Below are 14,517 nucleotides of genomic sequence, written 5' to 3' on the forward strand. Positions count from 1 at the left end.
CACTCTTTTTGATGTGCCGAAACTAGAAGTGGGGTCTTATACGGCCCCCAAAATACAAGTTCAACATACCGAACATAGAACATCTTGTAGATTTGTTTTGCTGGGTAATTTCACAGCAATCTTTAGTGGATTTTTCACAACTTCAGACCCTGTCATTCCTATATCCTGACCCATAATTGAATCATGCAGTTGAATTTCTCCAAACAAGATTAATGAAGAAACCCATCAGTAAAATTTCCAGTACTTCCAATCAATGTACTGTACTAATTGTGCTTTGTTTAGAAGACAGGCTCAGATTACAAACTAAATCCAATATCTCAATCAATGTCTGGAACTGGAAGATAATCATTAATCATTTGGCCTTTTTAATGTTGAGATACAATAAATCATTTGGAAAAAGTTTTAAAAGTTGCCACAAATCCATGAAGTTTCTTAAAACTGTTCCAAGAACAAAAAGTATCCATGTTAATTATGTTAAACTACATAAATGGAAACAGTAATACAATTAATTACCACTATAGGAAGCTTCAATAGCTGTTATATTAAAGGGCCATTAACAGAACAAATTATTTTAAAGGATGGATGGCAGTTAAAGATGGATGCATATCAGACTATGTCTGTGCTCTACCTCTCTTACAGTTTTCTTTTCACATGTAAAAACCAAGTAACATTTATGGATGCACTTCCACTACAATTAATAGGTCAAGTCCATACACAGTCCAAATGTACTGTTGTGCTTCTTCCTAAAATTAAAATTCATCTCAGATCCCATGGGTGTGCTTCAGTTTTTTTCTATATTGTATATTTAAAAAATAAAGAAGAAAATAAAGTAATATATAGTGTAGTGTGTCCAAAAACAACATATTTTCCACATCACCATATCTGATATCAGCCAATTTTCAGCTGGAATTAGCCACAAAAGTGACCTTTTAAAATAACCATGAACATTGACACTCCTCCTGTAACTACATTTGCGTATTTTTCGCTCCATAAGACGCACTTTTTCCCCCCAAAAAAGTGTGGGAAAAAGTGTGTGCATCTTATGGAGTGAATACTGCAAGCCAGCAAGAAAGGAGAGCGGGTAAACTTACGAGTCCAGCGGGCTGAAGAGAAAACGGTGGCAGCGTGGAGAAGCGGGTCCAGCGGGCTGAAGAGAAGACACCAGTGCCGGTGGACTGCGCAGTCCTGCGGATCCTCCTGAACTGTCCGTCCCCCCCGCCTATCTGTAAAGACCTAGGTATCACATGGGACGGCACCTGTCATGTGGTGCACGTCCCATGTGATACCTAGGTCCTCACAGATAGGCGGAGAAGTACTGATCTTGCGCGGAGGGAGTAAGGTAAGTTATGGGAGGCTGGAGTCCTGGAGGCTATAGTGTATGTGTTTCCCGGTGGCTAAAGTGTATGTGTTTCCCGGTGGCTATAGTGTATGTGTTTTCCGGTGGCTATAGTGTGTGTGCTGGAGGCTATAGTGTGTGTGCTGGAGGCTATAGTGTGTGTCATGGAGGCTATAGTGTGTGTCATGGAGGCTATAGTGTGTGTGCTGGAGGCTATAGTGTGTGTCCTGGAGGCTATAGTGTGTGTGCTGGAGGCTATAGTGTGTGTGTGCTGGAGGCTATAGTGTGTGTCATGGAGGCTATAGTGTGTGTCCTGGAGGCTATAGTGTGTGTCATGGAGGCTATAGTGTGTGTGTTGGAGGCTATAGTGTGTGTGCTGGAGGCTATAGTGTGTGTGCTGGAGGCTATAGTGTGTGTCATGGAGGCTATAGTGTGTGTGTTGGAGGCTATAGTGTGTGTGCTGGAGGCTATAGTGTGTGTCATGAAGGCTATAGTGTGTGTGCTGGAGGCTATAGTGTGTGTCATGGAGGCTATAGTGTGTGTGTTGGAGGCTATAGTGTGTGTGCTGGAGGCTATAGTGTGTGTCATGGAGGCTATAGTGTGTGTGCTGGAGGCTATAGTGTGTGTCATGGAGGCTATAGTGTGTGTCATGGAGGCTATAGTGTGTGTCATGGAGGCTATAGTGTGTGTCCTGGAGGCTATAGTGTGTGTCATGGAGGCTATAGTGTGTGTCATGGAGGCTATAGTGTGTGTCATGGAGGCTATAGTGTGTGTCCTGGAGGCTATAGTGTGTGTCATGGAGGCTATAGTGTGTGTCATGGAGGCTATAGTGTGTGTGTTGGAGGCTATAGTGTGTGTGCTGGAGGCTATAGTGTGTGTCATGGAGGCTATAGTGTGTGTCATGGAGGCTATAGTGTGTGTCATGGAGGCTATAGTGAGTACTTTTTTTCCTGTTTTCCTCCTCTAAAAAGTAGGTGCGTCTTATAGTCAGATGCGTCTTATGGAGCGAAAAATACGGTAAGTACTATGAATGCTCTATATAAAGATATCTTTATCCACATCTGGGGGACATTTCTACAGTATCAACCACCACTTTGTAAAAAATCTTTTACTCGAAAAATAGAGTACTAGCTGTGGGCTCACTCCTATGGATCACATAGCATATGCCCAAATATTGAAGGTGATATGGATAATCAATTCACACAAAATGGAAGTTGAATTAAAGCTGGTTATAAAAATAATAGGATGCATAAGAGAAAGATAAGCTACAGTATATATATATATATATATATATATATATATATATATATATATTGACAAATTAAGTTGTTCCTCTGTTATTCATACAGTGTTGCTTAAGGTGTGTTGGGAAACTTGTCTAAAGTCTATTGCATGGCGTAAAGTATTTAAAACGAAATGTGCCCTCCGCTGATAATATCAGGGATCAGGGAAGCTGTGGTACAGTAAGTTAACGCCTGATAAGATATGGCAAGATCTACTTGGATGCCTGCCTATATCTGGGGGATGATGGGAGATGTTGAGAGACCCTGATATGTGGAGTGATATTATTGGTCTCTAAAGTCTTATATGATGCTTTATCTACGTATTAATTGTGTGGTTTTAGGGCATACAATCCTTGCAAAAGTAATGTGAAATTACCATTGTTTTATTTGAATTGAATGGTCTGTATTGCACATACATAATAAATTGAGAATATTCTGAAGAGACTTCGTTTTTGGATTATTTCTGAAATGTCCATAACAAAGGGACAAGGAAAAGAAAAAATAGTGCATTAACATATTTATTATTAAAAGCAATGTATAAAAAATACATTGGTTTCCTATAAGATTCTAGCTGGCATGCACATAAAGGACTCTTAAGGGGGGGATTGAATTGTTGGAGATGTGATGCTGGCATCACCGCGATGTCTGGCTGCTCATATTACCAGCCACTGCGGTAGGAATCACCACTCATTTTCCTGCGCACCTCTGTGGAGGACGGGGGTCAAGAAAACATGAGCAGAGATTTGTGCCATAACATCAGATGTGTCTCTGCGGATGTTCCGGAGACACATCTCGCTGAATTGAATCTCCCCCTTAGATGGAAGTCTGCTGGACTACAACTATTGCTATACCTCCTGAACCAACTGTTACTACAGTAACTGTAGAATCAACAGATCAAAAGGTTGTTCCACAATCCTGGTAGTAGAATACACAAGATTTCTTGGTCCCTAATTAACCTTGTGATTGTAGCCTAACTATTGGAGCTGTGCTTGGAGACGACAGCAATGCATAAAGTATTGACACACAAACACAGGACGTGAAGGGATATAGTGGAGAGAGATAATCAACAGATCATCTTCCATCCCACCCAGAATGTCTCTGTCTCCTCTCATAGCGCCTCTCCTTTGGCTGTCACCCTATCTTGAAACTTGTCGAGCACCTCTGGGGAAAGGAGGACTTGGTGCCACTGAGTTGCAGCACTTGCGACTGTGCTGAAGAGTCAGAAATAGGCTGAGAAGGGCCTATCCTGTGCGAAGCTAGCTTAGACCATAGTGACTGACACAGCTTTGATTGATAATCAGCAATGGCTAACACTCAATTTGTGCAACTCTCCACCAAAAACACAATTATTTCATTTAGCCATGAGAATTTTAGGGATTAGATGGGATCTAGTTAGGGCAGAGCTAAGGTAGAATTGTGTGTATTTCTCAAAGTGTGTTTTTTTATGTGTGATTTTCAGAATAGTCAACTATAGTATTACATTAGTAAGAGTTATTCAGGAGTACAACAGGAGGTGTAATCTCTAGATGCATAGTTATTCTCAAATACATTGTCCACCACTCATACATACTTGATCCTCCACTTTTAAACCAAACCTCTATAAAGAAGTCTTTCATATATTTCACTTTTTTCATTTGTATAATCTAAATTAAGAATATGTAACTGCCTGTATTTTGTTTCTTACTTTGATCCTCCTTCTATGACCACTGTAACACCATACAAAAAAATATTTCCCTTAGGTGTACATTTTATATACTTAGCCATCTTGACGGCAGATAAGAACCGCTTGGCCCATCTAGTCTCAATTTTTAACCTATGGTAACTTCAAACCCTATTTGATCTTTGAATCTTTGTAAGGATATCCTTATGTCTATCCTAAGCATATTTAAATTGCTCTACTCTATTAGCCTCAACCATCTATGATGGGAGGCTATTCCACTTATCCACTACCCTTCCTGTGAAGTAGTTTTACCTCAAATTCCCTCTGAACCTACTTCCCTCCAGTGTCAGTGCATGTCCTCATGTTCTAATACTTCTCTTCCTTTAAATAATGTTTCCCTCCTGTACCTTGTTAAAACCCTTCATATATATCAAAGTTTCTATCATGTCCCCCTTTTCCCTTCTCTGCTCCAAACTATACATAGTAAGATCGTTTAGTCTTTCCGGGTAAGTTTTTTGCTGCCGGACATGGACTACTTTAGTTGCCCTTCTTTGTAAAATCTCTAATGTACAGTCATGGCCAAAAGTTTTGAGAATGACACAAATATTATTTTTCACAAAGTCTGCTGCCTCAGTTTTTTATGATGGCAATTTCCATGTACTCCAGAATGTCTTGAAGAGTGATCAGATGAATTGCAATTAATTTGAAATTCCCTCTTTGCATGACAATGACCTTTATCCCAAAACCAATGTTTCCACTGCATTCCAGCCCTGCCACAAAATGACCACCTGACATCAGGTCAGTGATTCTCTCGTTAACACAGGTGAGAGTGTTGATGAGGACAAGGCTGGAGATCACTCTCATGCTGATTGAGTTAGAATAACAGACTGGAAGCTTTAAAAGAAGGGTGGGGCTTGAAATCATTGTTCTTCCTCTTTTAACCATGGTTACCTGCAAGGAAACAAGTGCAGTCATCATTGCTTTGCACAAAAAGGGCTTCACAGGCAAGAATATTGCTGCTAGTAAGATTGCACCTAAATCAACTATTTATCGGATCATCAAGAACTTCAAGGAGAGAGGTTAAATAGTTGTGAAGAAGGATTCAGGGCTCCCAAAAACTTCCAGCAAGTGCCAGGACCGTCTCCTAAAGTTGATTAAGCTGCCAGATATGAAACACACTTCCTTTATGACCTGCCCCTTGTTTAGAATCAGTTTGATATCGGACCCTGATTCTGCATGTGAGTATTTTCAATCATAGTTCATAAAACTTTGTGATATATTTTTGTTGGGAATGTTTATGTTTCTCTTTCTGTTTTTCTATGTTTTTGAAAAAAATTGACATGATTAAAAAAAAAACAACAACTCTGTGCTATCTATGCTCACACAGAGCCTGAGCTATTTCTCATGATTTCCAATTATACCACTTGATCGCTCCTTGTGGAAGAGATAGAAGCTTAGCACCTGTACCAAACAACTCTTTTAATATGGCACTTGGTGAATATATGCACTAGGCTAACACGGGCAGCAAATACTTAATTTAGCTCAATTTTCACCACTTTTTTTCAAACACTCATGGGGATTTTTACAAGACAACTCTGCGGGGTGCGAGGAAAAAATCAGCAGAGAATATATCGTATTAACAGTGAAAATACGCAGCCGTAATGTTATGAGGAACATCGCGGCTAATTGAATCCCCACCTTAAAATCATGGGAGGCCATTAATAATTTCTTTAAGCCCTCTTGCTACCAGGGACTCATTAGTATCAATAATAATGGCACAATACTGTGTGAAAACATTGCTGTTGCCAGCAGATTCAATAAATACTTTGCAGGATGAGCTATTTCATGTAATCAGAATTCGGATGCCTGATCGAGCACATTCATACATCTAATACCACTACAAATCCACATCTACCCCAGTATGTGAATAGGAGTTGCCCTGATCATTCCTAAAACTATTGCTTCCTTGCTTGCAAAAGTACCTTACTTTTATTTTGCTATCTGGTCAATTTCCCAAAGCAAAACAGTTACTACCTGAATCCACAAAAGTGATGACAAACGCATTAATTCAAACTATAGACATATCGCTCTGCCTATATTTTCTGAAGTTATGGTAAAAAATTGTGCTATCTCAATCAGCCACTTTTACAAAACAACAAGCTTATTTAGTGCATTTCAAATGACCTTTTTGACTAAACCATTCAACAGTTGCAACCGTCTTAGAAATCTGTAAAACAATTTAGTGTGCAATGGAATATGGTCAGTTGACTGGTGTGTCATTCCTAGGGTTTCCTAAATCTTTTGACACAATGGACCACAGTATACTGTTAAATGACCTATATAATAGGTAGTTGCCAATTTTTGTCTCCAACTCTAGCCACCTACACTTTACTGGTAGGGTTCCTCATGGCTTATAAATAACTTACAACAGTCTATAAATAAACCAGCTTCTATCCATTTGTATGCGCAAGATACAATTTTTTATCCACACAACTCCAGCTTCATTGCCCTTAGAAATGCACTGTAATTTAATTTTTCTAACGTGGAACATTGGATGAGTCAAAATAAGCTATTATTGAACCTGGATACAACAGGAGACATATTTTTTGGTTCAAAGGATACATTTACAAAGTGTATTAACCTAATCTGATTAAAGCAACATTTATCTGACATCAGTATCCAAATATAAATTTTTGACTTCATGACTTGATCCTAACCTTTCATTTGGTTTGCATATAAAATCCTTGACATCCAAACTCTAATCCAAACTGTGTCTGCTCTATAGAATCAAATCCTATCTAACTCCCATGGACAGAAAGCACACAACACAATAGGTGCTATTACCAATTATACACTATGGGGATGTAGTTTATGCTGCAGTCCACCAAATACATCTTGGTAATCTTTATACACTTCACAACTCATCTGCTGTTTTGTTTTGCTGCGCTGCCCCCCTCCACTGGAACCAGCTCCCCCGCTACATCAGAACTTCCCCTAATCTGTCCAGTTTCAAACAGTGTTTAAGAACCCACCTTTTTCTTAAAGCTTTCCAGTCTCCCACTTAACTTCCTACCTTTTCTTCTTACTCTTCCCCCTCATTCCCCTTCCCCTATCCTTATCCTCCGTTCCTCCTTCTCTCCCTCTCTCCCCTGCGTCTCTCTCTGTCAGTCTTCCCCTCCCCTTAGATTGTACGCTCCTTTGAGCAGGATCTTCTCTCCTCCTGTCTTCACCACTTTTAACTCTGCTCGCCAGCTACCTAGCCTTGAGGACCCTCTTCCCCCATCCCCTCTCGCTTCCTCCTCTTCCCCTGGGGGTCTCCCTCTCATCCGTATCCTCCCTCCTTGGTGCCGTTGTTGGCTGACCTTCCCCCGCCCTCTCTAGCTGTGCCTTGAGCTCACTGAGTTACTGTGATTATTGTTTACTGTTCTGTGCCGTCTCTCCTCATTTTGTTATTTCGTTTGTCCCTGTACGGCGCCGCGGACACCTAGTGGCGCCTTATAAATAAAAATTAATAATAATAATAAAGTAACTATAAAACACGCCATTGTGATCTGCTTTCCCTGGAATCTAGTTGTTGACATAATTTTACTTGTTTGTTCCTCAAATACCTGGTCAAATTACCCAATTACATGATAAAAACAGATATGTTACCCATGCAGCACTTATCACCTAAGGTTTACCTCCAGTCACTTAACGGTTCCTGAATTCAATAAGAAATCTGGACACTCTATCATCAACTATCAGGATCCCAATTTCTGGAACAACCTACCTGACTCGTTAAATCTTCCACCTGAAATCTTTCAAAACGTCTGTCAGTCGGCTCTATAAATATGTTTGTAATTGTAACACTTGTTGCAGTTTGTATGTAATTAGGTCACAACTGTATGGAATGTATCAATGACATAACTGAAAACTAAAAGTGACCACGTATTTCTTCCTGGTAAACTAATTTATAAATAAATCAATAACGGGACTGTCCACTTTTAAACACCGTCCTGGCTTTTAGAGGCACACCAAAACACATAGTTCTAAACCTAAAACAGTTGTTACCATAGGGCAATAGTTTGGATGAACCAACATAAGAATAGCAAGTAACAATTTTAAACACCTTACAGTAGATATCTTCTTTCTTTCTTCTTTTTTGTATTATATCTCATACTAACACAATTACTGTGTCATGCTATTGTCATTCTAAACTACAGCATTTATTTGCATGTGTGTTCTACTGGCTTTCAGTTGTTTAGCTACTGGTACTGAATTAGCAGGAAAACTAGGCACATTGATCTGTGCAAGATGTAGTTTATGTAACTGTTGTATTCTTGAGGGCTACTTCAAACCTATCCCATACTTACCAACTTGACAAGGTTGGTTTCCGGGAGAGGTTGGCATGATGGGGGCGGGGCTCCAAAATGCACGTAATTTTGGACCCGCCCCCCATGACGTAATGTAACAAATGCGTCATTTACCAGCAGGGAGCTAATTCTGCCCACTTCACTAGAAAGTGGGCAGATCCAGGATATTGCCACGCTCTCCCGGGAGTCCGGGAGACTCTCGCACAATGCGGGAGTCACCCGGACATTCCCGGAGAGTTGGCAAGTATGACCTATCCGCTATTAATTCACTTCTTATCAATAAACAAACACATACAAATTCATGATAACAGGACAAGTGCCATTGCCACCAAAGTGTTCCAAAATCTTAAAATTGTGCTTCAAATCTGAGATCACAGCATGTTCTATTTCTCATGCTGGAATGAGAGCCACCAGTACAAAAGAAGGCACAACACATTAAAAATGCATCACTGAAATGCTTCTATATTGCGTTTAAATTGCATCTAAAGTGCAAATTGTAATGTGTTTTTATTCAGTTTCCTGGAATATCAGAATGAACGAGCCGTCTGATTTCTAGTTCTTACTATTTCATGATCACACAGTAAAGGTCATTTACTAATAAGGAAAAACCTGGCGTTGATACACAAATGCACCGTTTCTGCTGCTTTTGTGATATTATATTCATCTTTGCACATTTGTGCCCATTTCCACAGGCTTGAAATTGGTTTAGCACCTCAAGATGGTGTTGACTTTTCGAGGGGCACAACCTTTTAGTTCCCTATTAATTATAAGCTTGAAAACAGCGCCCTTCTTCATCTTTGGCTGATTGTTAATAGCCTGTCTTGTTTTATTGCTGTGTTTGTTCCTAATTGCAAAATGATTGAGGAGTATGCCGCTAATGTTATTATGTAATTAATATAAGGAGCTGGTCGGAGGTGGATAAATTACGGCACACCATACTTTATGCAACCTGATTCTGCAACCAATGGCAAACAAATAAACTGTCACGATGCTACACTGGAAAGACGAGATATGCTTTCAGTTTTCAATTCCTGAGCCATGAACATGGTCAGTGGGTATTTGTGGTAGGATAGGGTAGAGAATGTTTCTTAGACACACTGTTTGTTGGTAACTAATTAGGAAAACAGATTTATTCAATACCCTATTTCTTTGTTAGTAAATAATTAACCAAACAGAATACACCTTACCCCCTAATCAGGGTTGGGGAACAATGTATTTTTCAGTTGTGTAATGATTATATGATTTTACTGTATATAAAGCCAGGAGTATTGCTCTATACATGTTGCTCTATTGCATAATGTATATAATATTGCTGTATAAATAGGAGCCTCACACCTCAAATTAGCAGCCTATTCCTTGGACTGGTGTGCAGTGCCAGGGGCTATAAAAACTGCCAAGTTGCAGGACCTGTGTGAGATGTGGGGCTCCCTGATAATCATTTGTAACACTAATGATTGATTTGTATTCCAAAGTTTAATATATAGCAAGTTCTTAGTAAGTCTGGATGCTATTTAAAGTCTTCACCTCAAGATTCATCTGAGAATTTGTTTGAAAAGTTACGTTTATGTATAGTATTTAACTCCCTAAAACAAAGTGCTTTAATTGTCCTGCCCCTGACAAAAAAACATATAAAGATTTTTGTGGTGTACAGTTGGTTAGAAGTATGCATTTGCTTAAGTTCATTACCTCTGAAAATCATTAATTGAATTATACAGTTGCATTATCAGGATTTTAACCTTTTTTTAAACTGCCCCACCCATGACAAAATTAGCACCATTTTGGATATTGGATGCAGATCTAATATTAGCATAGTCGTCATGGCATCTGTGATCTGCTTTGCCACTGGGTGACAGGTTTCATACTTGCTTCCCCTTGCAAAGGATTGTTTAAGAGTCAATTGTTGTAAACTACTAGTAGTAGTCTTCTTGGTCTGCTTCTGGAATGAAGATCCACCCCCCAGCAGCAGCAGCAGTGCGATTAACGCTCAAGAATTATTCTGAGGAATCCAGGATAGTGGAGGAGTCATCTAGCCTTACCAACTTGGATGCAGGACTAACTCCAATCGCTACTGAGGATATTGATGAGGACGGTGTTGTGGGTGTAGATTGCAGGTGCCGGGATCTAGCTGAGAAAAGAGACTTAGCTGATGATGGACTGCTTGTTGTTATTTTATTACTATAAGTTTCTACATTTTTTCCAACAGCTTGCCATGTACTCGCTACAAATGGCGTAACATGGATGAGGTTCCTAGATGGTTAAGGTCCCTACCTCTACTGACTGTGGCTTTACAAACACTACAAATGGCAACTGTTGTCAGTATTTGGGTAAAAATAATTTCACACATAAGAGGTGGATTTTTTGGTCTTATGCCCAGGCATGACAATGGCCTTCTTCTCATCCCGTGCAATAACTGCTTCCACTGGTGCAGGACTTACACAAATAGCATCATCCTCATCAACATCCTCATTAGCACCCCCGTCAGGTACACAAATATCCCCCTCATCCTGTTGCAATTCCAAAGTGGCATCCTCAATTTGTGTATCACCGGCTACGCTGGGGCTTGTTAAGCACACATCTGCAGAAATGCTGAAAGGGGCCTTCTGTATGGGTACACTATCATAAAGATCAGGACTACACATAGCACTTGTGGACTCTCCTCAGGGATTTGTGTAATTTCTGAACATACATTTTCCTCTTATGCCTTACTGTTTTCTTCCAGCTCGGCTTTTACACGTAAAAGTATTTGGACACCACTTTTGGAGCCTGAATGACAAGGTCTTGCTTGGTCATGACTGACCTTACAAGGAGATGCCTCAGTGGCAGTTGCAGAACTAGCACTCATAAATGTGAAGGCCTCATTCTTTCCTTGCCACTGCGTGTGTAGAATGGCATGCTCGCTATTTTTTTTTCTGCAGATAACTTTGCCTGGGTTACAGGTCAAAGGTGTTTTTTTCAAATTTTTGTTTCCCTAACTTAAAAACACTACGCACTTAGGCTTTAGCAGATGATGTAGAGGGATTATTATCATCATGACTGGTGCCAGCAGCTGCTTGATGCTCCTGGTCTTCTGTGTACTGCTGTGAATCCATTTTGATAATACAGTATAAAGTGACTGCATATTAAGAAAAACATTGCCAGCCCTATTATTTGTATTTCTGCATTGATAATTAGCAATGGAGCAATGGGCCTCTCCTCTTTGTGTGTTAAATATATAACACCATGCAATTTGACTGCAGATTTAAAAGACCAAGACCCTATTATTTCTATTTCAGCAATGACAATCAGCAATGGAGCTCTCCTGTTTGCATGTTAGCTATATAACACCGTACAATTTGACTGCAGATTTAGACCAAGAGTGACAGCCCTATTATTTGTATTTCAGCAATGACAATTAGCAATGGAGCAATGGAGCTCTCCTGAATGTCACTGGAGCTTTGAAGAACACTGCTACCCCTCCTCTTTCTTTTCTTTCTATGACGCTGCCCAACTGCACTAAAGACTGCCAAAAACCGTGCTACCCCTCCTGTGTTCCTCTGTGAAATGGCGCTGGATCGCCGTGGAGGGTGGTACTTATAGAATCCAAAACTCGCAAGATCCGACGACGTAACAATGACGTTTTGCCTCGTTTTCAAATACGAGGGTGTGCAAAAGTACTGAGTCGGCTCGGCTCTGTACTCGGATCTGCTATGTTTGGTTGTGTTCGGTTCTCGGGAAACCGAGCCTGAGCATCTCTAGTTACCATACACATCTTATAATACCATAAAAATGTAAAGATACTTCAGAATATAAGAGACAGAGGCTATTTGATAAGAAAACCTTAGTGTGTTCCACTCGTGACAGCAGAATGCCCGATAACTTATTGTGGTCTCATTTCTTTACATTACTGGAATTTCTTTAACTTTATTTCTCAGCCTGCTACTGAATTTTATGTTTGACTTTCCCAGATATTTCTGGAACCTCTGACCTTGGCTCGTCTTTGACTTTTTCTTTTAGAGCCAGTGCTCGAAGTGGGACAGGATGTGCCAGTATAGTATACCAGCACTTCTTCTTCCCACTTCAATTAAGCTGCACACATGCTCTTCTACCCTTGCAGAGCATGTCTGCATTAGACCTGCAGTTGATCAGTCCCCACCCCCTTCCCTCTCTTACCCTATAAGTGTTTGTGTCTGTCTCCTCCCTGCTCTCCATGTGTGTGTGTGTGTTTGTGTCTGTCTTTCCTGCCTTACTTGTGTGTCTCTGGGTTCCTTCTCTCTGCCCTTCCTTTGACAAATCACATGGGGCACATCACATGACCAGTTGCCATCCTATGCGTGCAGCTTCCAGAGAGGCAGAGGAGACTCCTACACAATACTGCTGACTGAAGATAAGTGTGAGGGGGTAGGTTATTTTTTTAATTTAATAAGGGACGGGTGGGGGATTTGTATTATTGCAATGAAGGAAGGGGGTTAGAGTTGATTTGTCTTACTGTAATGAGGGGGGATTTGTCTTACTGTAATGAGTAGGGAGATTTGTCTTACTGTAATGAGGGGGGAGATTTGTCTTACTGTAACGGGGGGATTTGTATTACTGTAACGAGGGGGGGATTTGTCTTACTGTAATGAGGGGAGGATTTGTCTTACTGTCTGTAATGAGGGGGAATTTGTCTTACTTTAATGAGGGGAGGGATTTGTCTTATTGTAATGAGGGGGAGATTGTCTTACTGTAATGAGGGTGGGTTTTGTCTTACTGAAATGAGGGGGAATTTGTCTTACTGTAACGAGGGTTGGATTTGTCTTACTGTAATGAGGGAAGAACAGTTATTTTTTAAAGTGATGAGGGAAGGTTTCTTAATGTAATTAGGGAAGAGGGAGGTTGACTTAATGTAATGAAGGAAGGAAGTTGGGTTTTTCTTATTGTAATGAGAGGTGACCTATTAATTTAATGGTGAACTGTGGGTGGCCGCTGTGTTTGGGAAGAGGGAGGGCTATTTATTAAATGTGATTACAATGTATTTAATGTAAGGGATGGTTGAGGGAAAAATGCTATTAATTTATTACCAATGATGTTTGGAGGAAGAGAAATAGATTTATTATTAAATGGGAATACTATTTCATTTTGGGGGGCTGGTTGGGGAAAATAGGGCTATTTTTTAAATGTGAATACTATTACGTTTATTTAATTTAACAGAGCTGTTTGCAGAGAAGGAGGTCTAGTTATAAAATGTGGGTGTTATTGATTTGATGCCAGGGTGTTCTATATTTCATGTGCCTGTTTTTTTCCAAGTAGGGCACCAATATTCCAGGATCCAAATAGGCAGTACCTGAGCATAAGCTCCCAGCTGCCACAGGTAGTGAAGACGACAAGAACAGGTAAGGTGACATGCTAATAAAAACAAATAGCTATTTTTCTTTTTAAGTGACCTAATATTTGACTTTGTCTCAGCTGATGTCAGGACCATATAATTAATATTATGTATTGTAATTAGTATTATGGCTTAAAATAAAACAACATCCCCCCACATACACAAACACACTTATCTCACTTCCCAGCAATAGACACTTATATAAATAATATAGGAAAATCTAAAACATTTATTATAAATGCCCGACTTCACTAGTTAGAGGCAAAGATAGGAGCAGGGACAGGTATGGATAGATGGGAAAAGTTAATTTAGTTAAAACTGCATAAATAAAGCATCATTTTTGCAGTCGTGCATTAGAAAAGTTGCATTTTGCAGATATCCTGCATTCTGATAGGAACACCCAATTCCCCTTGACATCAGTCCCGTTTATCCATCAAAATATGCATTAAGCTCTTCCTGCATAGAGGAGAATCTATTCCGGTTATAGAGTATACATCAAGGTACTGGTTCTTACAATACATCGCCAGGAGTTGGTAAGAGACTTT

The sequence above is a fragment of the Mixophyes fleayi genome, chromosome 1, assembly GCF_038048845.1.
Source record: "Mixophyes fleayi isolate aMixFle1 chromosome 1, aMixFle1.hap1, whole genome shotgun sequence".
NCBI classification, from domain to species: Eukaryota; Metazoa; Chordata; class Amphibia; order Anura; family Limnodynastidae; genus Mixophyes; species Mixophyes fleayi.